Source organism: Chiloscyllium punctatum, chromosome 40 (genome assembly GCF_047496795.1).
Source record: "Chiloscyllium punctatum isolate Juve2018m chromosome 40, sChiPun1.3, whole genome shotgun sequence".
Taxonomy (NCBI): domain Eukaryota; kingdom Metazoa; phylum Chordata; class Chondrichthyes; order Orectolobiformes; family Hemiscylliidae; genus Chiloscyllium; species Chiloscyllium punctatum.
In genome coordinates this window covers 58,622,106-58,647,867 of record NC_092778.1, presented here as the reverse complement: position 1 = coordinate 58,647,867, position 25,762 = coordinate 58,622,106, and the positions used below count along the sequence as shown (strand labels likewise).

General features: G+C 41.0%; 1 protein-coding gene across 1 annotated transcript in view; it reads right to left on the bottom strand.

The window, feature by feature from the left end:
- The window catches only part of atf7ip2 (activating transcription factor 7 interacting protein 2), a 109,378-nt gene that overhangs the window by 74,349 nt on the left and 9,267 nt on the right, over nt 1-25,762 (bottom strand). Inside the window, exon 2 of the mRNA XM_072560003.1 lies at nt 7,584-7,655. The gene's annotated coding sequence lies outside the window, so the exon portion shown is untranslated. The remainder of the gene's footprint in view (nt 1-7,583; nt 7,656-25,762) is intronic.

Here is a 25,762-nt window from a genome sequence, read left to right as displayed (position 1 = left end):
CAGATTTTTTGGTGAGCTTTTTTTATTTAAAAATCAAGAAAGTACCTCCATTTTGAAAGGAGATTCTATTCAGGCCTCCCTTAGGAATATGCTCCATTGTAGTGTAGAACTGTTAGAGGAAGGGAACCCATGCTCCCTTTTCACAGCAGTCAGTAGCTATAATCTCAGATTCAGAAGGTCCAGACAGCCACTTTGACAGTGGCTGTCAATGGTCAAGTAAATAAAGTTAAATGTGATATTATGGTTTTGGGAGGGATGAATGCCAAATTGAGTAAAAAGCCAGGTAAATAGGGTGCCAGTTGGTGTTAGGGTAGTGTGCAAGGTGGTGGATTATGTTTAGGGTAGGTTGAGTGGGAAAGAGAAATTGGGTCTAGCAGCAGGGATTGGTTGATTTGAGTCCAGTCCAACAGGCAGAAGGGAATTGATGGTTGGATCTGACAGCAGGGAGAGTAGGGTTCAATTCCGATCATGGTGGCGTGTTGGTTGCAAGGATAGGGTCAGATCCAGTGAGGGGTTAGGTATGAGAGCCGTGGAAGTTGTCAGTTCCCAGGGGTTTTGGGTGAGGTGTGACGGGCAAGGTGCCGTTGGCTCTCAGGCTGCAGGAGTGGTTGTCTGGTCCCTAGACCAATGTTAAGTCACATGGGAGGAATACGTTAAACAACTGGGGATCCTGTTCAAACAGCAGGTCCAGCAGCTGACCTCAAAGTATGAATTTACAAGGGCATTAGTAACTTACGTTCATTGTTGGTCAAGGGCAGGTAGTAATGAAAACTACAAATGTTGGAACCTTGACAGACTTTCCTGTCCCTCATATAAAGCAGGACATTGAGGTTTCTGGGCACATGAGGACTTTACTGGAAGCTCGTACCAAATTTTAGTATCCTAACTGTACTCCTTACAGATTTGCTATAAAAGCAGGTAAAGATAATATGGACCCCAGAATACCAGGCAGATTTTCAAAATATAAAGGCCATATTGCTAAATGAGCCCATTTGAAAGCTCCAGATTTTACCAAACTTTTAAGTTGGCTATGGATGACAGTGATGTAGGTATTGGAGTGATTCTAATATGGGCTGACTTCAGAGGGATCAAGAAGCCAGTGGGCTACTTTTCAGAAAGCTAAATCAGCATCAAAAGAAAATACTCCATTATTAAGGAGGAGACACTGGTGATATCTGAATCCATTCAGCACTTCGAGATATTTGAACATCATGGAGACTGACAGACTTGTGTTTATGGACCATACCCATTGGTTATTATTGGGAGACTTAAACATAAAACACCACTGTTGTTTTGGTATCGCTTGTCACTTCAATATTTTAATTTTAAGTTATCCCATATCAAGGAAATGGATGAAGAAATGGCAGACATCTTGTCAAGGGTGTAAAGTGTGTGGTTATTTATGTAAATACATAATAATTAAGAATGTATTCTGTTGTTGTTATTCAAGTAACATAGGGGATTTGTAGCTCGGGTGCTCGTTGTTGTGGTTCTGTTCGCCGAGCTGGGAATTTGTCTTGCAAACGTTTCGTCCCCTGTCTAGGTGACATCCGCAGTGCTTGGGAGCCTCCTGTGAAGCGCTTCTGTGCTGTTTCCTCCGGCATTTATAGTGGCCTGTCTCTGCCGCTTCCGGTTGTCAGTTCCAGCTGTCCACTGTAGTGGCCGGTATATTGGGTCCAGGTCGATGTGTTTGTTGATAGAGTCTGTGGATGAGTGCCATGCCTCTAGGAATTCCCTGGCTGTTCTCTGTTTGGCTTGCCCTATAATGGTAGTGTTGTCCCAGTCGAATTCATGTTGCTTGTCGTCTGTGTGTGTGGCTACTAAGGATAGCTGGTCGTGTCGTTTCGTGGCTAGTTGGTGTTCGTGTACACGGATAGTTAACTGTCTTCCTGTTTGTCCGATGTAGTGTTTTCTGCAGTCCTTGCATGGGATTTTGTACACTACATTAGTTTTGCTCATGTTGGGTATCGGGTCCTTTGTTCTGGTGAGTTGTTGTCGGAGCTTGGCTATTGGTTTGTGTGCTGTTATGAGTCCTAGTGGTCGCAGTAGTCTGGCTGTCAGTTCAGAAATGCTCCTGATGTATGGTAGTGTGGCTAGTCCTTTGCAAGCACTGAGGATGTCACCTAGACAGGGGACGAAACGTTTGCAAGACAAATTCCCAGCTCGGCGAACAGAACCACAACAACGAGCACCCGAGCTACAAATCTTCTACCAAACTTTGAACACCTACGGGCGAGAGACGCTAAGACAAGCTAGGAAATGGGAATCCTATGCCAACCGCCTAAGCGCCACATACGAACAACTCCAGTTCCTGCATGAATGCCGAAAGAATCGAATCCTTCCACCATGTGTCAGATACAGACCACCAGTCAACAATCCACAAGCCAGGGACACAGCCAGACAGAACAGATTCAGGATGATCCAGGTAATGATTACAGACGCTCACAACAGACTATACAAATACAGACAAGAAATTGCGCGCCAAAAATCGTTAATTTCAAAAACCACCAATCAGGAATGGACCCAGACCACAGAACAGGCCGTCACCATAGGACAGAACAGGACGACACACCGCAAAAAAAACGGCACTAAAAGAAAAAATGGCCAAACTAACACACAAAGAAGAGGACACCACAACACACACCTGGGTTACCTCTCCCACAGACAGCTCACAGACATGGAAAGAACAATACTGGGACTCAACTACAACCACAGGGACGCCAAGACAGCAGACTTCCTAGCAGCACTAGAATGCACACTCAGGAACAATGGACTGACAGAAGAGACACAACAAACTGTGAGACAAAGTATCGTACCGCTGATAACAAGAAAAAAACAAACACATAACCTCAACACCAAGGAGAGGGAAGCACTAAAATCACTAAGAAATGATAAGAACACAATTATACTACCAGCAGACAAAGGCAGAATGACGGTCATCCTGGACAAAGCAGAGTACATGCAAAAAGCACAACAACTACTTGTAGATACCAACACCTACCAAAAGAGGGAGTTTGACCCCACCCCACAGCTCACCAATAGGATAAACAACACACTGAGGAATCTACAAAAAAAACAGACAGATAACCAGGTCTGCCCTACAAAGAATGAAACCTGAAAGCAACAACACCCCCAGATTCTATGGACTACCCAAAGTGCACAAACCAGACATCCCACTCAGACCCATAGTATCACTACCAGGGACACCATCACACAAACTGGCCAAAGAACTACAGCAGAAACTGAAACACCTGATCAGCGGATCCAGACAATCTATACAATCGACACAGGAATTCTTGGACATCATCAGAAATATACACATAGACAAGGAAGAAACTATGGTCTCATTCGATGTAACGGCACTGTTCACCTCCATCGACAAAACACTAGCCAAAAAAACAATAGCCAACTTGCTGGACAGACATTACAGACAACAGGACGTTGAACCTATCAACAAAGACGGCATACTTAAAACTACTAGACTTGTGCCTCACAACACACTTCACATTCAATAACCAAATATACGAACAAATCAACGGAACACCCATGGGCTCACCGATCTCTGGACTCATAGCAGAAGCAGTAATGCAAAGGTTAGAACAAACAGTCTTACCACAACTTCAACCCAAACTCTGGGTCAGATACGTGGATGACACCTTTGTAATAATTAAAAACACAGAACTAGAGAACACACACCAGATCATCAACGCCACACTCACAGGAATCCGATTCACTAGAGAGGAAGAAAAGGACAACCAACTCCCATTCCTAGATGTGATGGTACAGAGAACACCGAACGGAGAATTCACCACAAAGATTTACAGGAAAGCCACACACACAGACCAAGTCCTAAACTATGAAAGCAACCACCCCAACACACACAAACAAAGTTGTATCAGGACACTATTCAAAAGGGCCGCAACACACTGCAGCACACCAGAACTACAAAAAGAGGAAGAGGAACACCTATACAAAGTATTCGCCAAAAATGGATACCCTCGCAATTTCATCAACAGATGCCTAAGGGAGAGACAACAGAACAAGGACATGCTGCAACCCAAAGGACTAGCCACACTACCATACATCAGGAGCATTTCTGAACTGACAGCCAGACTACTGCGACCACTAGGACTCATAACAGCACACAAACCAACAGCCACGCTCAGACAACAACTCACCAGAACAAAGGACCCGATACCCAACATGAGCAAAACTAATGTAGTGTACAAAATCCCATGCAAGGACTGCAGAAAACACTACATCGGACAAACAGGAAGACAGTTAACTATCCGTGTACACGAACACCAACTAGCCACGAAACGACACGACCAGCTATCCTTAGTAGCCACACACACAGACGACAAGCAACATGAATTCGACTGGGACAACACTACCATTATAGGGCAAACCAAACAGAGAACAGCCAGGGAATTCCTAGAGGCATGGCACTCATCCACAGACTCTATCAACAAACACATCGACCTGGACCCAATATACCGGCCACTACAGTGGACAGCTGGAACTGACAACCGGAAGCGGCAGAGACAGGCCACTATAAATGCCGGAGGAAACAGTACAGAAGCGCTTCACAGGAGGCTCCCAAGCACTGCGGATGTCACCTAGACAGGGGATGAAACGTTTGCAAGACAAATTCCCAGCTCGGCGAACAGAACCACAACAACATAGGGGGTCACGACTGTAAAGATTTCACAGTACAAAAAGTTGAATTTGTTACATATGTCTCACCTTAACATATACTAATCCGTAGTGAAACGCCCTGGAATGAATTCAATTCCTTTTGGTGGAGATGTAGGGTTGTAACCCTATCTGTTCTTTTTATAACTAACTCCCATGCCAGTTTTTAAAAACTATGAGAAAAGACTGGGATTCTCTATAAGGTTCATGATTCAGTCTATGCTCACCCCTCAGTACAGGATCTGATTTTGGGGATTACAGGAATCAGCAAGGATTGGCTGCTGATCTGTCACCCCCATTCTGCAGAAAGCCAACCAAAGCTAAGAGGGAATTTAACTTTATGATCTCGCAAAAAGCTTGAAAATGACTCATAAAACCAGTTACAACCTGGAGGGAAAAATGAGGGGTTTGAGTTGTCAAGCCAAACCCTGCAGCCCCTGTGTGATTGATTGACAGGTAGAGCTTGAGTAGTGAAGTCCAAGAAAGGATTGCTCCCAGAGAGGACACACTGAGTGCCCACTTGGTAGGTAATCACAAGGTCAATGCTTGAATCAAAGAACAGATGACTGTGACTTGAGCAGTAAAGATCAAACTGGAAGACAGTTTTTGGCAAGGAGCTGTATCACAAGTGTGCAATGATAGGATACCATGAGTAGAGTGTCCAGAAGAAAGAATTAACCCACCTCTGCAATTCTTTCAAAGACATAAGGTCTTTCATGTCCAAACTGTCAGAGCTACTCAGAGGGGTTTAACACATTTGGAGATTGGAACTGCAAGCCTGAGATTCAAATGCTCAGAGTCCAGACATGTAGCTTTGCACCTTTCTATTTTTAAATAATATTTAACCTCTATTACTAAAACCTGATAGACAAGACAAAAGGGTAACTGTTGGCTTGAGGAAAAAGTGGGATTTTGGAGTACTAGTTAGTTAGTTGCTTTAAGAGGGTGTATTATTGCTATTCCTAGAATTTTATAAAAATAGATTTTGTTACTAATAGATAGTATTCCTCTTTTACATAAAACAAAGAGCATCAGAAGTCTTCGTGATAAGTACAGCTCAGAGGCAGTGAATTGAGGGGCCGATCAATTAGGAGGAGCTGTGATAACTTTCGTCACAAATTAGAGGCCCACAGTTCTCTACTTTGAGTATTTTAATGTGGCTAATTCAGTGTCCTATGCAATCCAATGAAGAGTCTGTGTAATCAGGCATCCAACATTTTTAAGTAATCCTGTCCTCTATGTCTATGCCCTTTTAAGTCTACACGCCAAAGGTTGTACACATTTGTCCCTCCAAGTAGAATATTAATTATAATACTTACAAACTTTGTTCTATTCAAAATCTAAAAGGCTTATGTACAACATCTTGTAACATTTCCAATCTCTTACAGTTGGAGTAATCAACCAGAGTTCCAATCACCCATTCCATATCTTAGTCATAGAGATGTACAGCATGGAAACAGACCCTTTGGTCCAACTCGTCCATGCTGAACTAATAGCCTAACCTAATCAAGTCCCATTTGCCAGCATTCAGTCCATATCCCTCTAAACCCTTTCTATTCATATACCCATCCAGATGCCTTTTAAATGTTGTAGTTATAACAGCCTCCACCATATCCTCCGGCAGTTCATTCCAAACATGCACCACCCTCTGTGTGAAAAAGTTGCCCCTTAGGTCCCTTTTCCCCTCTCACACTAAACCTATGCCCTCTAGTTCTGGACTCCCCACTCCAGGGAAAAGATCATGTCTATTTATCCTATCCAAGCTCCTCATGATTTTGTAAACCTCTAAGGTCACCCTTCAGCCTCCGACGCTCCAGAAAAAACAGCCCCAGCTACTCAGCCTCCCCCTGTAGCTCAAATCCTCCACCCCTGGCAACATGCTTGTAAATCTTTTCTGAATCCTTTCAAGTTTCACAACATCCTTCTGGTAGGAAGGAGGCCAGAATTGCACGCAACATTCCACCTCACATTTAATCTAATTTAAATTCCATCTGCCACTCCTCAGCCAATTGGCCCATCTGATCAAGATCCTGTTGTCCTCTGAAGTAGTCTTCTTTGCTGTCCACCACATCTCCAATTTTGGTGTCATCTGCAAATTTACTAACGATACCTCTTATGTTCACATCCAAATCATTTATACAAATGATGAAAAGCAGCGGACTCAGCACCAATCCTTGTGTCATCACACTGGTCATAGGCCTCCAGTCTGAAAAGCAACCTTCCACCACCACCCTCTGACTTCTACCTTCGAGCCAGTTCTGTATCCAAATGGCCAGTTCTCCCTGTATTTCATGTAATCTAACCAATCAACTGCGAAAAGCCTTGTCGAATACCTTACTGAAGGCCATATAGATCATGTCCACTGCTCTGCCCTAATCAAGCTTCTTTGTCATTTTTTCAAAAAAACTCAACCAAGTTTGTGAGACATTATTTCCCACGCACAAAGCCATATCATCATTTGTAATTTATTCCCTACTTTCTTCTGCAGAAGAAAGTAGAAGTAACATAATTCTGAAATGCAGTCACGCAAGTTTTAAAGCAATGGATATAGGTCTCTATCTACAAAGTCATAGCTCTACCATAAAATGACCTTGTTCCTGCCATTATGCTCAAAGCTGACAAGAAATAATAGAGGAACATTCCACCAGAATCAGAAACTCATGTCTAATACTGCTGAGCAAGATGTCATTACACGGAGGACAATTAGAGCAAATCAAGTGAATTGCTTTACGAATACAAGGACTATTTTAGGAATGCATAAATAATGAAGCTACTGCATATTTATCAAGTTTTTAATTGCACTGTTACATTGCCCTCCTGTATTTCTTTTCTTTTCACTTGTACATACCAATATGTTATTTTATTGTGGATCAAAAGAAAAACTTTACCTTTGGTTATTGTTAATAAATATTCAAATGCTTTTAATGTTCAAAGTCTTTCCAGATGTATCTTCTTGTAACCTATTTAGGAGAAGGAAATGAACAAAAATTATAAACAAAACCTTAAAAATCTGAGAACTCAGCTATAAAATAGGCTTTGCACCATTTTTGTTGGGGTGACTTTGGTAGAGTTGGTGGGATTGAGACTTGTGAGAGAACAGTTTTTGATATAGCTTTTTTTAAGATGGAGCCAAAGATTGACATTGATGGGAAGTTAGTAGAATTTGTTGTGTGTAAATTTGACTACTTACTAAGAAGTCTCACAATCACATATTGAAATAATTATTTAAACTTTATTGCATGTAGCAACCAAAATAAGACCTCTCAACTAACCAAGTTAAGTCTCACAACTCAACTTGGCTATTACCTGATTAATGGTGGAATTTATCGACAATTCCAACTAACAATGTCGGTCTCTGGCTGTCCAGGGTTCAATCCTTGTGCAATATTGTTCTTTGAAGTTCTGCTGCTGAGGAATATTGAATTCATATAGAACTTTCTCGCTTTTGTGGTGTTGTCTTAATGTGATCCTTTAGATACTTTCATCCAAATATTGACTACTCCTCTGGAGCTATCAAATCTGTAGTTTGCCTTCTTATTAGAAAGTAGCTTTTCTGTTCGAAGTTACATTTGGCACCGACTGTTTGATGACAGCTTTCCTGTCATTAACTCTTTAAATTCTTCCACAGGGCAAGAATTTGTCTTTATGGTATAAATGCAGCCAGTTATCAAACAGTTTTGTTTACGTAATATTGACTCTTTTCCCCAGTTAATTGCTTTCAGTTCCTGTATAACAGTTCTTCCTGGTCTCATAACAGTTTATCCCAGACAGTTATTGCTGCTTCTTTCAATTCATGAAGTTATCAAAGTTCTGAAGTTTATGGTACCTCAAATTTAATTATTATAACAGGAATTAAATCAAATTATTCTTGGCACTCCAATCTACATTACACTGTTAAAGCTGTACTGTCAAGCTGCAGAATGATTTTAATGATTTTTGATGTATGATTGAGGGAACGGTGAAGGATTCCAGAAAAACTACTATTGCAGAGTAGCTTTGTGTAGGAGACCAACATTATTTAACTAACTCATTTAACACATCTCTTGCTGGGAGGATTTGTTGCAGCCATTAGGCTTTTGATCTTGCTTCTTCACTTGGTCTCTTTCATTGTACTGTAGATCTAAATCATTCAAAAAAGATTATTTTAAATAACAATTTATTTCAGAAATTTACTAACTTTTTGGTTTAGGTTATTTATACCAACTGCACAACCACAATAAAAGGTGCAATGAGCCTTCATTCCCCAAGCACCTTCTGCCCAATATTAGCCGGTTAATATTTCTTATCCAGTAATTACTTATTTTTACTTTGTGATCAAATGCATCAAGATAAATGCTGACTGCAAACCTTTAAATAACATCTTTTCTCATTTCAGCTTTTTAGAAGAGTCTAAACTTGAAATAAAATAAATGAAACAGGAAAGACCATGAATGCTCTCAACAATAGACATTTATTTAATAAGAATGTTTAGCTAATAGACGGTTTTTAATTATTCAAAGCATAAATGATATTCTAGACACCCTTTTTTGTTAGGTGTGTGCCTGTCTGACCACTCTTGTGCCCAATCCTTGGCACATTTGCAGAAAACAGATTAAAGTGCTGCAGCATAATACGTCACAAATTCTGTGGAATACAGAATATATTCTCAAGACAAATCATTGGTTTAATTTTTAAAAAACCTGTTCACATGTCTTATGATACACTTATCCCTACTTACGCACTAGAAGGTCAAGCTTCAAGTCCCACTCGCCATTGAAGTAGGGAAACTATGACTATAATACAAGTAAATTAATTATTAAAACCTGTTGCACTATAACCTGGTGTTGTGTGATTTTTAACTTTGGCCACAACAGTCCAACATTGGCTCCTCAAAATAATGATTAAAACAATATCATATGCCAATAATTTAATTGGTTAAGTTTAGGCCTCCAGTTTGTTTTGACTTTTCAGTTACTAAGGTAACATTTAATTGTTCAAAACCAGATTTTCCCCAGAGCACAGGTGATGACAGTTGTTAAAGTGAACCCTTTTCTATTGTGGCCATGCAAAGAATTATATTCATGAAAATAAAATCTTGTGTGTGAATTACAGATCTAAGCATAAATTAAACGTTACTAAAAGATGGAATGGAAATAAATCAAAACTTGCTAAAAATGCACCAACATTAAAATTATATATACCTGAATAAATACAGTATGTTAAATACACTGGATTATGCAACAAGGATGGTTACTTACCAAGAAAATTGGTTCTGCAGCTAAAAATTCTCAAATTCAAACTTATCAACAAAGTTGAAATAATGTATAAAAAAGGATAGTGATGCATAGATGTTTCCTTCTTTGGGCATAAACATGTGAGAAAGAATGAAATTACTTATAAAACTTTGGCAATCATGCTTTTGTTGTAAAGCAGGTGTTAAAGTACTAATTCGAGACGGCTCAGGGAATCCTCGATGGACTCGACCTGTAGCCTCTTGGTTCATCTCAGAGATCGTACTCTGTGGCAGTCTGGAATGTGAAACTCTTACAGACAGTTTAGTTTAAATTATTACATTTACCAATGGCATCAATGTTACACTATAACAAAGATAGCTACAAGCCAGACTTGAGCTAAGGTTAGCAGTGTAGCGGTGCCAGCTCTTATCCTCAAGAGCTTCCTCAGGCTACTCTCCTTATTGCTGCAAACAAGCTGTCTTTATACAGAATTTGATATTAAAATTACAAAAAAAGCCACATGTTCTTAATCAGATAAGCAGCAATAAAATGTCAAAAGTTTGTAGAGGAAGAGAAACTTATTGACAGGTCTGAGTACTCTTGACTAATTAAGCTACATGCACATCAAAATGGGAACCCTGGATCAAGCCAGGACAGATGGTCAATTGTTTTGGCAAGTACATCACAACGAGAGACTAGTCTAAGCTATGTGGGAAAGGTCAGAAGTTAATCTTGCTCAGCTAACACATCCAGTATCATTGTCCTACAAAATGGCTTTTTCTTGTAAAATCACCTTAGATTTCCAGAATGTAAATTAAATTCATACCATTCCTGGATCTTGGGGTCCAGAGAACAACACACAAACGTTCAATCCATGACAAGCCAGTGTTCACTCAAATCAGACCATAAGTAGTTAAACTTTCCACCAGCTTCCGTCCAGTCTCTCTCTCGCTGTCTGTCCCTTAAACCCTTAAGTCAGTGAATATAATTTACATAAGAATGTTTTCTCTCTCTCTCTCACTCACACATAAAACATCTTACCAAGTCAGTTTTTCCTAGCCTGTAAGGGTAATGAGACAGTCACATTCTAGCACAATCAAGATGAGGGAACTCAGCTTCAGAAATTTAAATCTACTCAGTGTGGTGGACATGAAAGTGTATCAGGATTGCTCTATTACATACATATTTGACTCAGATTATTAAATTACAAGTTCTTTTTCTATTGAGTATGAGTTTTGTTAAGAGTCTTCACTATAAACAGAAACTTAGTTATCAGACATCCTACTGTGAAATATGCACACCTCCAGCCTCCAGCATGAGAAGTGCTGCCATACATTCTACAAGTGAACAAATGTTATCACCTTATTGACACTGATCCATTAACACTAAGAACAGATGTCCCCAATTTTTCTGAACAAGCACTTTCCCACATTCTGTGCAGCAAATGCATCACATCTAAGGCTGCACGCTTTCTCACATGGAAGTCCTTCCAGTTCTTTTAAGAGTCTCAAACAAACATGAGGTACATTAAACATATCTGACTGCCCTTTGGGGTCATTTTAACCTTGTTATAGTATTTTTCCCTCATTTAATATTCTACAAACCATGCATCTATGCAGAAACATTTTTCCACAATACACTGGAATTAGAGTTTCCCCACTATTAACTATACATTGTGAGACATATACTTGTGAACTCCAAATTATCTTGTAGCTCCCTATTTATTTCTTGCACTTTCCTTTTGTCAAGCATAATAAGGCATAGGGAATGTGTGTCGGTATAACCAACAACACCTAGATCCAGTGAATATTTATTTTATCACCACTTGTATGCCTTTAAGGCATACAGTTTAGCTGTAGTAATGATGCTCCAAATTACAAGATGCTGATTTTCCACCAATTGCTGTAGCTATTTTGGTATGAAGCTTTACAGGATACAAAGTGCTAGGAACTTGATTCAATTCCATCCTTGGGCGATGTCTGTGTGGAGTTTGCACACTCTCCTAGTGTCTGCAAGGCTTTCTTTGTGTTGTCCGGTTTCTTGCCACAATCCAACGATGTGCAGATGAGGTGGATTGGCCACGGTAAATTGTCCATAGTATCGAAAGATGCGCACGCTTGGTGGATTAGCCATGGGAAATGTAGAGATACAGGGGTCAGGTGGTCCAGGTGAAATTCTCTTTGGAGAGTCATGTGGACTTGATGGGCTGAGTGGCCTACTTCCACACTGTAGGGATTCTAACGTTAAATTGAGGGATTCTATGATATGTTGATAGTAAAACCAACATTGGGTCAAACACTTCATCGATGTAGTTCAGAAACTAAATGTTTATCTCACATATGGTTACTCAATATTCTTTTTAAATATCCTCAAAATATTTATGTAACATAATATTACTTTGCTAATGTTCAGACATTATTATACATCTACTGAACTTTACACTGTGATCTACTGATACTGTCCTTGTGTTCAATGTAAGACTTTGTTATCATTTTGAAGGTTTTGGAGCTTGAAATTCTATTATTACAAAATCAATTGTGTGTGAATCAAGTACCAAACCCTTAAAAAAAAATCCAATTATATTATTATTTAACTGATTACAACCCTAGCCTCAAGAAATAAGTAACATTGTAAGGGGAAATTGATTATAATAAAAACTTTTGTTGTATGTGATACAGATTTGCAGTACAATTTATGCTTACTAAGGTCTTTTAGACATAATCACACATGGTAGGCTACTGCAGAAAATACAGAGATATGGCATTGAGGGTGAGTTGGAGGTTTGGATTAGGAATTGGCTGGCTGGAAGAAGACAGAGGGTAGTAGTTGATGGCAAAGGTTCATCTTGGAGTGCCGTCACTAACGGTGTTCCGCAAGGATCTGTTTTGGGACCATTGCTGTTTGTCATTTTTATAAATGACCTGGAGGAAGGGTTAGAAGGTTGGGTGAGCAAGTTTGCGGATGATACGAAAGTCGGAGGAGTTGTAGACAGTGAGGAAGGATGTGGTAGGTTACAGCGGGATATGGAGAAGCTGCAGAGCTGGGCAGAAAGGTGGCAAATGGAGTTCAATGTAGCTAAGTGTGAGGTGATTCACTTTGGTAAGAGGAACAAAAAGATGGGGTACTGGGCTAATGGTCGGATACTTGGTAGTGTGGAAGAGCAGAGGGATCTTGGTGTCCATGTACACAGATCTCTGAAAGTTGCCACCCAGGTAAATAGTGCAGTGAAGAAGGCATATGGCGTACTGGCTTTTATTGGTAGAGGAATTGAGTTCCGGAGTCCTGAGGTCATGCTGCAGTTGTATAAGACTCTGGTGCGGCCGCATCTGGAATATTGTGTGCAGTTTTGGTCGCCATACTATAGGAAGGATGTGGAGGCACTGGAACGGGTACAGAGGAAGTTTACCAGGATGTTGCCTGGTATGGTAGGAAGATCCTATGAGGAAAGGCTGAGGCACTTGGGGTTGTTTTCATTGGAGAAAAGAAGGTTTAGGGGTGACTTGATAGAGGTGTACAAGATGATTAGGGGGTTAGATAGGGTTGACAGTGAGAACCTTTTTCCACGTATGGAGTCAGCTATTACAAGGGGGCATAGCTTTAAATTAAGGGGGGGTAGATATAGGACTGATGTTAGGGGTAGGTTCTTCACTCAGCGAGTCGTAAGTTCATGGAATGCCCTGCCAGTAGCAGTGGTGGACTCTCCCTCTTTATGGGTATTTAAGCGGGCATTGGATAGGTATATGGAGGATAGTGGGTTAGTGTAGGTTAGGTGGGCTTTGATCGGCGCAACATAGAGGGCCGAAGGGCCTGTACTGTGCTGTATTCTTCTATGTTCTATATTCTATGTGCAGCATGGAAACAGATCCTTCGGTCCAACTCGTCCACCCTGACCAGATATCCCAACCTAATCTAGTTCCACCTACCAGCACCTGGCCCATATCCCTCAAAACCCTTTCTATTCATATACCCATCCAGATGCCTTTTAAATGTTGCAATTACACTAGCATCTACCACATCATCTGGCAGCTCATTCCATACATGTACCACCCTCTGAGTGAAAACGATGCCTCTTTGGTCTCTTTTATATCTTTCCCCTCTCACCCTAAACCTCTAGTTCTGGACTCCCCACCCCAGGGAAAAGACTTTGTCTATTTATCCTATCCACGCCCCTCAATTTTATAAAACTCTATAAGGTAACCCCTCAGCCTCCAACGCTCCAAGGAAAACAGCCCTAGCCTATTCAACCTCTCCCTATAGCTCAAATCCTCCAATGCTGGCAACATGCTTGTAAATCTTTTCTGAACCCTTTCAAGTTTCAGAACATCTTTCAGACAGGAAGGAGACCAGAACTGCACGCAATACTCCATCAGTGGCTTAACCACTGTCCTGTACAGCCGCAACATGACCTCCCAACTCCTGTACTCAATACTCTGACCAATAAAGGAAAGCATACCAAATGCCTTCTTCACTATCCTATCTACTTTCAAGGAGCTATGACCTGCACTCCAAGGTCTCTTTGTTCAGTAACACTACCATGGACCTTACTATTAAGTGTATAAGTCCTGCTCAGATTTGCTTTCCCAAAATGCAGCATTTATCTACATTAAACTCCATCTGCCACTTCTCAGCCCATTGGCTCATCTGATCAATACCTCATTGTAATCTGAGGTAACCCTCTTGGCTGCCCACTACACCTCCTAGGAAATCTTTAAAAAAAGTTAAATAGTCCCTCATGACTAATGCTTCAGTGTGTTGTCCAAATGCAAGTTTATTACTCAGTCAGTGGTATAATAACTGATATAATATTATGGCTATTCAGCACAAATTCATATTGATGGGAAGTGGTTATCTGTATGTTAATCCAAGTAACATATCCCAAAGACTCAAGTTCTTATAGAGACAGATAACCAGATATATATTAACAGCCAACCATATACACCAATACACTTCATACCTAGACAATGTGGATTCTATGGTTATGTTACATTATATACATAGCTTACTAACTACTTAACTGACCAACTGACTGCATAATCAGAGTAAGATGTTGACATTTACACTATTGTCAAATGTTGTGATGTCATTCAACTATTTTAAAAGGTAGAGTGGCTTTCTGATATTATTTTCCATCATAATAAATCTACCCTTTCCTCTCCAAAGAATAGAAAACCTATTCTGATAGTATCTACAAAGATGCACATTGACACATCACGTTGATGTACAAAGTTAAAACTTTGACAGACATACAATTCCCAGCGTATCTAGTTTTTTTAGAATTATGTTTCAGCTGTGTAGTTTCATGTGATGTGCTATCGTTAATTGTGGAAGCGCATCATGTGTCGAAGAGACTAGCTGCTGTCTGGTATGATACAAGACGACAACTTTGTTACTGAAAACATTGTGAATGTTACATTATGTACAACTGATATCTCATCACAGGATTGGTCCAGTGTGTAAGATAATGTCACATGGCCTGAACAAGCCATAACATTACAGTACTTGTACAAACACATGGGTTTGTGAAAAAAGATTCAAACACTGATGCTTTGTCCTGACTTAAGTTCTGACAACTGTCTGCATATTCATTGATTATACTCTTGAATTATTTCCTCCCCTCTTTCCAATAACGGATAAATGCAGTTGGGTGGTTAAGCCTTAAGAAAGGACTGTGTGGATCCATCTTTGGTTAGGGTAAACCATTATTGCAGAAAAACCAAAGAACAGTGGATGTTGGAAATTAGAAACAAAATCAGAGTCTGACAGACCAGTAGATCTGGCAATATCTGTGGTGAAAAAGCAGAGTTAGTATTTCAGATCCATCTTCTCTTCGAAAAAGATAGTCGTACTAAAAGACTTCAAGTGCTCACATGGATGCATGTACGGTCACGCACATCTCAAAACAACACTAAATTAATAATTAGTTGCTTGATTTTGAAAATTGCATTCAGAGAGAGTTTCAAGATGATAAAAGCATTTGAGAGATTTAAAATATGTTGCTGATCCTCCTGCAACATCTATGGTGTACCTTTAGAGTACAAAGAGGAGACATTTTGCTCAGAAAATATGGAATACATGGAACTAAAAAAAATTGAAGATATTGAGACACCTTGTAAATCATCTTTGTTTTATGTTGTAGGCAACTGCTGTGCATCTTCTATTTTGGTAGGATCAGGTTAATACTGCTTGAAGAATTGATTGATAAGCATTCGTATAACAAGGTTGATGAGTTCATGGCAAAAATCATCATGAACGAATATGATTTGATCGCCATCACGGAGTCATGGTTGCAGAATGGTCATGACTGGGAATTAAATATCCAGGGGTAAATATCCAGACTAATCAAAAAGGACAGACAGGAATGCAAGGGAAGTGGCGTAGCTCTGATATTCAAGGACGACATCAGGGCGGTGCTGAGACATAATATACGTTCTATAGACCATGGAGGTCAAATCTATTTAGGCGTAGTCTATAGGCCAAATAATAACATCACATTGGGGCGGGCAATAAACAAGAAAATAACTAATGTGTCTGCGTGGGTTTCCTCCGGGTGCTCCGGTTTCCTCCCACAGTCCAAAGATGTGCAGGTCAGGTGATTGGCCATGCTAAATTGCCCGTAGTGTTAGGTAAGGGGTAGATGTAGGGGTATGGGAGGGTTGCGCTTCAGCGGGGCGGTGTGGACTTGTTGGGCCGAGGGGCCTGTTTACACACTGTAAGTAATCTAATCTAATCTAATGCCTGCAAAAATGGTATGGCAGTTATCATGGGGGATTTTAAACTGCATGTAGATTGGTTGAACCAGCTCAGACAGGGTAGCCTTGAGGGGGAGTTAGTTGAGTGTATCAGTGATAGTTTTCTTGAACAGCGTGTAATGGAACTGGCAGGGGAGCAAGCTCTCCTAGATCTGGTCCTATATAATGAGACAGAAATAATTAATAACCTCAGTCAGGGATCCTCTTAGAAGGAGTGATCACAGAATGGTTGAATTTAAAATACAGCTGGAGTGTGTGAAGATATAATCCATTACAAGGGATGAACAATGGGGACTATGATAGAATGATTGAGGACCTGGCTAAAGTAGACTTGAAACAGAGACTTTATGGTGCAACAGTTGACGAGCAGTGGAGGAGGACCTTCAAAAGAAATTTTTCATAGTGCTCAGCAAAAATATATTCCGGTGAGAAGGAAGGACTGTAAGAAGTGGGGTAATCTGCCGTGAGTGTCTAAGGAAATAAGGCAGGCTATCAAAGTGCAAGAGAAGGAATACAAAGTTACAAAAAAACACAGCAGGAATCTAGAAGAAGATGAGGAAAACTTTAAAGCGATAAAAAGAACGATAAAGTAAAGTAAGATAAAGTATGAGAAAAAACTAGCACAGAATATAAAGGTAGATAGCAAATGTTTCTATAAATATATATAAAAGAAGTGTAGCGAAAGTAAATGTTGACCCTTTAGAGGATGGGAAGGGGCACTTAGTTATGGGATATGAAGAAGTGACTGAGGCATTGAACAAGTATTTTGCATCGGTCTTCACAATGGAGGATACTAATAACATGCCAGTAAGTGACCAAGGTAGATCAGGACCTGGAAACTATTATTATTACGGAAGAGTTCGTGTTGGGTAAGCTAATGGAGCTAAGGATAGATAAGTCTCCTGCCCCTGATGGAATGCATCCCAGGTTACTAAAAGAGATGGCAGGAGAAATAGCAGGTGGACTGGTGGTAATTTTCCAAAGTTCGCTGGACTTGGGGCGGTCCCAGAGATTGGAAAATAGCAAATGTGACGCCACTGTTTAAAAAGTGATGTAAACAAAAGATGGGGAATTATAGACCAGTGAGCTTAACCTCTGTAGTGGAGAAGATGCTGGAGTCTATTATCAAGGAAGAATTTATATAAGTGATTTGGATGTGAACATAGGAGGCATAGTTAGTAAACTTGCAAATGACACCAAAATCGGAATGGCATGGACAACGAAGAAGGTTACCTCAGAACAACGGGATCGTGATCAGATGGGCCAATGGGCTGAGAAGTGTCAGATGGAGTTTAATTCAGATAAATGCGAGGTGCTGCATTTTGGGAAAGCAAATCTTAGCAGGACTTGTACACTTAGTGCTAAGATCCTAGGGAGTGTTGCTGAACAGAGAGACGTTGGAGTGCAGGTTCATAGCTCCTTGAAAGTATAGTCACAGGTAGATAGAATAGTGATGCGGGGTTTTGGTACGCTTTCCTTTATTGGTCAGAGCAATGAGTATAAGAGTTGGGAAGTCATGTTGCGGCTGTACAGGATGGTTAGGCCACTTTTGGAATAATGCGTGCAATTCTGGTCTCCTTCCTATTGAAAGGATGTTGTGAAACTTGAAAGGGTTCAGAAAAGATTTACAAGCATGTTGCCTGGGTTGGAGGATTTCAGCTATAAGGAGAGGTATTTTCCCTGGATCATTGGAGGCTGAGGGGTGACCTTATAGAGGTTTATAAAATCATGAGGGGCATGGATAGGGTAAATAGACAAGGTCTTTTCCCTGGGGTGGGGGAGTCTAGATCTAGAGGGAATTGGTTTAGGATGAGAGGGGAAAGATATAAAAAGAGATGTGAGGGGCAACTTTTTCACGCAGAGGGTGGTGCGTGTATGGAATGAACTTCCAGAAGAAGCGGTGGAGGCTGGTACAATTGCAACATTTAAAAGTTATATGGATGGGTACATGAATAGGAAGGGTTTGGAGGGGTATGGTCCAGGTGCTGGCAAGTGGGACTAGATTAGGTTGGGATATCTGGTCGGCATGGACGAGTTGGACCGAAGTGTCTGTTTCCATGCTGTACAACTTTATGACTCTAGATAGCAGGGCATCTTGAAAGAAATTGTCCCATTGTACAGACACAGCACGGGTTCATGAAGAGCAGGTCATGCTTCACAAATCTTTTGGAATTCTAAGAAGACATTTCAAGCAAGCTAGACAACAGGTCCCAGTGGATATAGTGTACCTCGATTTCCAAAAGGCCTTTGACAAGGTGCCACACATGAAGCTGCTGTATATGATAAGGATGCATGGTGTTAGGAGTAGAGTATTAGCATGGATAGAGGATTGGTTGACTGACAGGAAGCAAAGAGTGGGGATACATGAGTGCTATTCTGGCTGTCAATCAGTGACGAGTGGTGTGCCTCAGGGATCATGCTGGAACCACAATTATTTATAATGTATATAGATGATTTGGAGTTGGGGACCACGTGTGGTGTCAAAATTTGCTGATGACTAAGGTGAGTGGCAGAGCAAAGTGTACAGAGGACTATGAAACTTTGCAGAGGAACATAGATACATTGAGTGAGTGGGCAAAGGTCTGGCAGATGGAATATAGTATTAGTAAATGTGAATTCATACATTTTGGTCAAAGTAACAGCAAAATAGATTATTACTTTTTTTTAAAAAGATTAGATTCCCTACAGTGTGGAAACAGGCCCTTCGGCCCAACAAGTCCACACCGACCCTCCGAAGAGTAACCCACCCAGACCCAGTTCCCTCTGACTAATGCATCTAACACTATGGACAATTTACTTGGCCTGCACATCTTTAGAATGTGGGAGAAAACCCATGCAGACACGGGGCAAATGTGCAAACTCCACACAGACAGAGTCGCCTGAGGCTAGAATCAAACCTGGGTCCCTGGCGCTGTGAGGCAGCAGTGCTAACCACTGAGCCATCATGCCACAGGATGCTGATTTGCAGAGGGACAAATGTGCATGAATCGTAGAACGTTGGTCTGCAGGTATAACAGATAATTAGGAAGTCAAATGGAATTTTGTCCTTCACTGCTAAAGGGATTGAGTTTAAAACCAGAAAGGTAACGTTACATCTGTACAAGGTGCCGGTGTGCCACACTTGGAGTACTGTGTGCACATTTGGTCTCCTTACTTAAGAAAGGATGTACTGGCACTGGAAGGAGTTCACTAGGTTGATTCCAGAGTTGAGGGGGTTGGCTTATGAGGAGAGGCTGAGCAGACTGGGATTATATTCAATGGATTTCAGAAGAATGAGGTGGGGAACCTGGTAAAAACATATAAAATTATGAAGAGAATCGATAAAATAGAAATAGATAGGATGTTTCCACTGGTAGGCGAGACTAGGACAAGAGGGTATGGCCTCAAGATTAGAGGAAGCAGATTTAGAACTGAAAATAAGACTGGCATTTTCTGCCACTGCTGTGAGTCTTGATTGAGTTGTGTGAAGAAGTAACAAAGAAGATTGATGAGGCCAGAGCAGTAGATGTGATCTATATGGACTTCAGTAAAGCGTTCGACAAGGTTCCCCATGGGAGACGGATTAGCAAGGTTAGATCTCATTGAATACAGGGAGAACTAGCCATTTGGATACTGAACTGGCTCAAAAGGTAGAAGACAGAGGGTGGTGGTGGAGGGTTGTTTTTCAGACTGGAGGCCTGTGACCAGTGGAGTTCCACAAGGATCAGTGCTGGGTCCTCTACTTTTTGTCATTTACATAAATGATTTGGATGCAAGCATAAGAGGTACAGTTAGTAAGTTTGCAGATGACACCAAAATTGGAGGTGTAGTGGACAGCGAAGAGGGTTACCTCAGATTACAACAGGATCTGGACCAGATGGGCCAATGGGCTGAGAAGTGGCAGATGGAGTTTAATTCAGATAAATGTGAGGTGCTGCATTTGGGGAAAGCAAATCTTAGCAGGACTTGTACATTTAATGGTAAGGTCTTACGGAGTGTTGCTGAACAAAGAGAACTTGGAGTGCAAGTTCATAGCTCCTTGAAAGTGGAGTCACAGGTAGATAGGATAGTGATGAAGGCGTTTGGTAAGCTTTCCTTTATCGGCCAGAGTATTGAGTACAGGAGTTGGGAGGTCACGTTGCAGCTGTACAGGACATTGTTTAGGCCACTGTTGGAATATTGCATGCAATTCTGGTCTCCTTCCTATCAGAAAGATGTTGTGAAACTTGAAAGGGTTCAGAAAAGATTTACAAGGATGTTGCCAGGGTTGGAGGATTTGAGCTACAGGGAGAGGCTGAACAGTCTGGGGCTGTTTTCCCTAGAGTGTCGGAGGCTGAGGGGAAACCTTATAGAGGTTTTCAAAATTATGAGGGGCATGGATAGGATAAATAGACAAAGTCTTTTCCCTGGGGTCGGGGAGTCCAGAACTAGAGGGCATAGGTTTAGGGTGAGAGGGGAAAGATATAAAAGAGACCTAAGGGGCAACATTTTCACGCAGATGGTGGTATGTGTATGGAATGAGCTGCCAGAGGATGTGGTGGAGGTTGGTACAATTGCAACATTTAAGAGGCATTTGGATGGGTATATGAATAGGAAGGGTTTGGAAGGATATGGGCCGGGTGCTGGCAGGTGGGACTAGATGGGATTTGGGTTGGACCGAAGGGTCTGTTTCCATGCTGTACATCTCTATGACATGCTGTTAGAATATATATTGCCTAACAGATATTCCAAATGAAAATCTGAGAAAGCAGTACCTACTAAAGATGGTGTTCTAAAGTTTAAAATTCAGTGCTACGTATAGATTAGCAGAGGGAGCAGCAAAGTTGACAGTTAAAAACAGATCAACCATGATCCTATTGAACAGTGGAGTAGACTTTGTTATGAAGGTGTAGGTGTACTGTACCTGTAAAGAGAGAGAGGAAGCTGGTAAGGACTGACTGAAAGCACATAATGTTCTGAACAATTAAAAAATGTAACATTTGGTTGAAACCCAACAGCTGGAGTTGCTTTGCCATGGAACAAAAACAAATTCCAATTTGGCCAGTTTTAATAATGCCCAAGATACCAAAATCCAATCAAATTTGAATTTTACTGCTTGGGATAACATCAAAACAATGAAATGATCTGATGCTTTGGGGTATATATAAAAAAAAATCAGACATTTTGGACAGTTAGGGGGGAGAACAGCAAACAGCATTCCACAAGTAAAGCCTGCCAGCAGAACAGCTCTCTGAAAAAGGTACCTGTCCAAATTAAAATTTGTGCTGCAGAAGACCGAAGCTGACTTAGAGAAACCTACAGCAAAAGTACGACAAGATGACAGTTGGGTCTGAAAATGATTTGCTGTAAATTTAAGAGAATTTATCAGACCAGTAGAGTGGGAGGTAAAAGATAAGTTTAAGAGAAAGGAGTTGTAAATGGTTGTGGTTTTAATGTTCTCTGTAGGACTTAAAGAATAAAATAGTTAATTTTTACTTTAAATAATGAAATCTGGGATAGTTCTTTGCCTCTTAAAATTTAACAGATTACAGCACGTGGTGAGCTTCTCTGTTGGGTTTGAATTAGCAGAGGAGTTTACCCTGTGTCATAATAGTTTGGGGGCTCGTCGCCAGGATTTGAACAGTTTGGGTCTCGGATTAGTGATTTGGATCGGTTTAGACAGACCAGTCTGAGATTTGGACAGATTTGGGGTACAAAAAGTCCAGTAGATTTAAACACTTGCTGGTTATTGTCCTAATCTTTAAATAAATCATACGTGAGATAATTTGTTTACTTGCGGTTAGTTAAATTAAATGTGAAAGAAGTTGCTAAAAAGAGGTTGTGGGATTTGAAGATGATTCCCAAATTTGCCAAGAAAGTTTATAAAGAAAAGACCATACTCTCAGAATTAGCAAAGAGGTTAGAAGTTGTACATCTCTATGACTCTAATTGGGTTTAACCAAGGACAACAGGAAGCTGAAATTGTAAGGGAATCACTCAAACACTTAGAGGTGTCAGAGAAGCAGACAATTGTAGCAGGGTTAGACAAACGACAATTACAATTAAGGGAGTTAGAAGTGGGGTGTGGAGAGAGAGAGAGAGAGAGAGAAAGAGTGAGAAAGAGAGAAGTTGTGACTTAGTCAGCAAAATCAAATTAACAGGATGGAGATTAAAAGAGAAGGTAGAGATATATACAAATATGTTAAAACTCTGCCACATTTTGATGAGAAAGATGTCGAAGCCTTCTTTATTTTATTTGAAAAATTGGCGAGGTAGATGGGGTGATTCGAGGATTTATGGGTAATGAGAGTTCAGACTAAACTGTTAGGCAGAGCTATATCAGGAATAGAGGCAGAGTGCCTGCAGGGTGGAGAGATAAATGAGAGGAGGGTGGGGGTGGGGAGAAAGTAGCAAGGAGTACAATGGGTGAGTGGGGGTGGGGATGAAGGTGATAGATCCACTCCACCCTCCTCTCTGACCTATCATCTCCATCCCCACCTATTGTACTCTATGCTACTTTCTCCCCACACCACCCCCCCCCTCTCATTTATCTCTCCACCCTGCAGGTACTCTGCCTCTATTTTTGATGAAGGGCTTTTGCCTGAAACGTCGATTTCCCTGCTCCTCAGATGCTGCCTGAACTGCTGTGCTTTCCCAGCACCACACTAATCTAGAATCTGGTTTCCAGCATTTGCAGTCCTTGTAGGCAGAGCGAGTGAGGTATTTGCTGCGCTGCCAGAGGAGCGGCCAAGAGATTATGAAGAGGTCAAACAAGCTATTTTAAATACTTATGAATTGGTACCAGAGCATATAAACAGTGGTTCAAAAACAAAGAACCAGGTCAGAATTATGTTGAGGTTGAAAGAATTAAACAGCCATTTTGATAGATGGGTGTGGGCCTCAAAAGATAGATAAGACCTATGAGGCTCTAAGAGAGATTATTCTGATGGAAGAGTTTAAAAACTTGCTTCCAGAGATGGTAAGAATTCACATGGAGGATCAGAAAGTTCAGAAAGTGAGAAGGGCAGCAAAATTAGCAGATGAAGACATGCTGGTGCATAAGACAAGCTTCCAACCAGAATTCTGTCCTGTTGAGGATGGAAGTTGGGAGAAGGGGAGAAGGGGAGATCCTAACCTATGAAACAAAGATTAGAGAACACTGGTAAGTGTTTACCCCTGGTTAAAAAAAGATGCCCAAGAGGGTGGAAAGGAGGTGAAAGTCCTCAGGCGTTTCCACTTTGGTAAAATGGGATACGTAAAGTCACATTGTTAGTCGTCAAAAAAAAAATGCACTGTAGGAAAAGATGTGATTTAAAAAAGCTAAGCCAGTGGCTTAGTAAAGGAAACCCCAAGAAGAGCCATGGAGTTGCAGGAGAGTGCACAGCCTAGGCAAGGTCTAGATGTGGAGTTAATGCCTGATCTCTATAAAGAGTCCCACTGTGGATAAAGTTTACTCAGAGAACAGCGGGAGATGGGGAAGAAGTTATAATTTTGAGAGATACAGGATTTAAACAGTCTCTAATTGCGAGAGATGAGCGAATTTGTACTTTTTCTGATCTGTTACCCGAGAGCGTGGTAATTTGTGGGATAGGTGGACAGAATGTTACCATTCCCCTATTTAAGATCAGGTTGGAATGCCAACTCAAGACTGGGGCAGTAATAGTGGGAGCGATTAACAGTATCAGTTCAAGGTATCCAGTTTGTTCTTGGGAGTGATTTAGCAGAGTCCAAGGTGGGAATGACACCCATTGTTGTGGAGAAGCCCAAGGAAAATCAAGAAACTGAGGAATTAAAAGAAAAATATCCTGGTATTTTCGCAGACTGCGTAGTAACAAGATCTCAGTATCATAAGTCACAGCACAAAGCAAAAACTAAAGAGAAAGATGAAGGAGTTGAGGTTCAGTTAGCGGACACACTGTTTGACGAATGGTGCAGGAAAACCTGAACAGGCAGAGGGTCACACAGAAGTGTTTAGTCCTGAAAGGCTAATGGACTTGTAACAGAAAGACAAGATGATAAAAGATATATATGTGGATGCATACGCTGAAAAGGAGACAGAGTATACTCCTGAGGGTTATTATTTGAAAGAATCCTAAGATGGAAATGTGGACCACAGCAGTTAAGTGCAGAGGAGAAATGGGCTGAAGTGCACCAGATTGTGTTGCCGCTAGCATATAGACGGGAAGTGTTACGGGTAGCACATGAAATACGGTAAGTGGCCACTTAGGTGTACGAAAGGCTCAGGCTAAGGTACAAAAACATTTTATTGGCCTGGAATGCAAGAGGATGTTGTTAACTTTTGCCGTACATGTCATGCTAAATGGTAGATACGCCACAGGCAGTAATAAACCAGCACCTTTGTTGCCAATGCCCGCATTCGAAGATCCTTTCATGCGGATTATAATTGTGTGTGTAGATCCCTTCCAGAGAACTAGAAAAGAGAAAGAACTGGAGAAACAGGTGTTAGTTACTACCCTGCAGAGTGTGGAAACTAATCCAGATGTTGTGGATTTTGATGTGCCTCAAAATATGTTAAAAAATGAAGAGTGAGGAGTGGGATAGGTTAGTAAACTATCTTTCTCAGGAGCATAGAAAACAGTTGAAAGGTTTGTTACTGCAGTAAGAGGACATATGTAGGAATCAGATGGGAGGACTAATGCCATTGTATGTCAAGTAGATGCAGGGAGTTCTGTTCCATAAAACAACACCCCTATCGGCTTAATCCTGTCAAAGCCAGACAGATCCAGAAGGAGGTGGAGGCCATGCTCAACAAGGATATCGTTGGGACTGAGGCAGAGCAAGCAGAGTTCGCCGATGCTGCCAGTTCCCAAACCAGGCAGGACTCAACGATTTTGCGTGGATGATCAGAAGGTCAATGCCGTTACAAAATCAGACTGATATTCAATACAGAGATTGGAGGACTGTATCGAGAAAGTTGGACAAGCCAGTTCCATCACCAAGTTGGACTTACTGTGTGGTTACTGGCAAGTACCTTTATCAAAGACAGTGAAAGAAATTTCTGCGTTTGCAACCCCAAATGGGCTACATTAATTCAAAATGATGCCCTTTGGAATGAAGAATGCACTTGACACATTCCAAAGACTCTTGAACAGAGTTGTGGCTGGGGTTAACAAATGTAGTGATCTT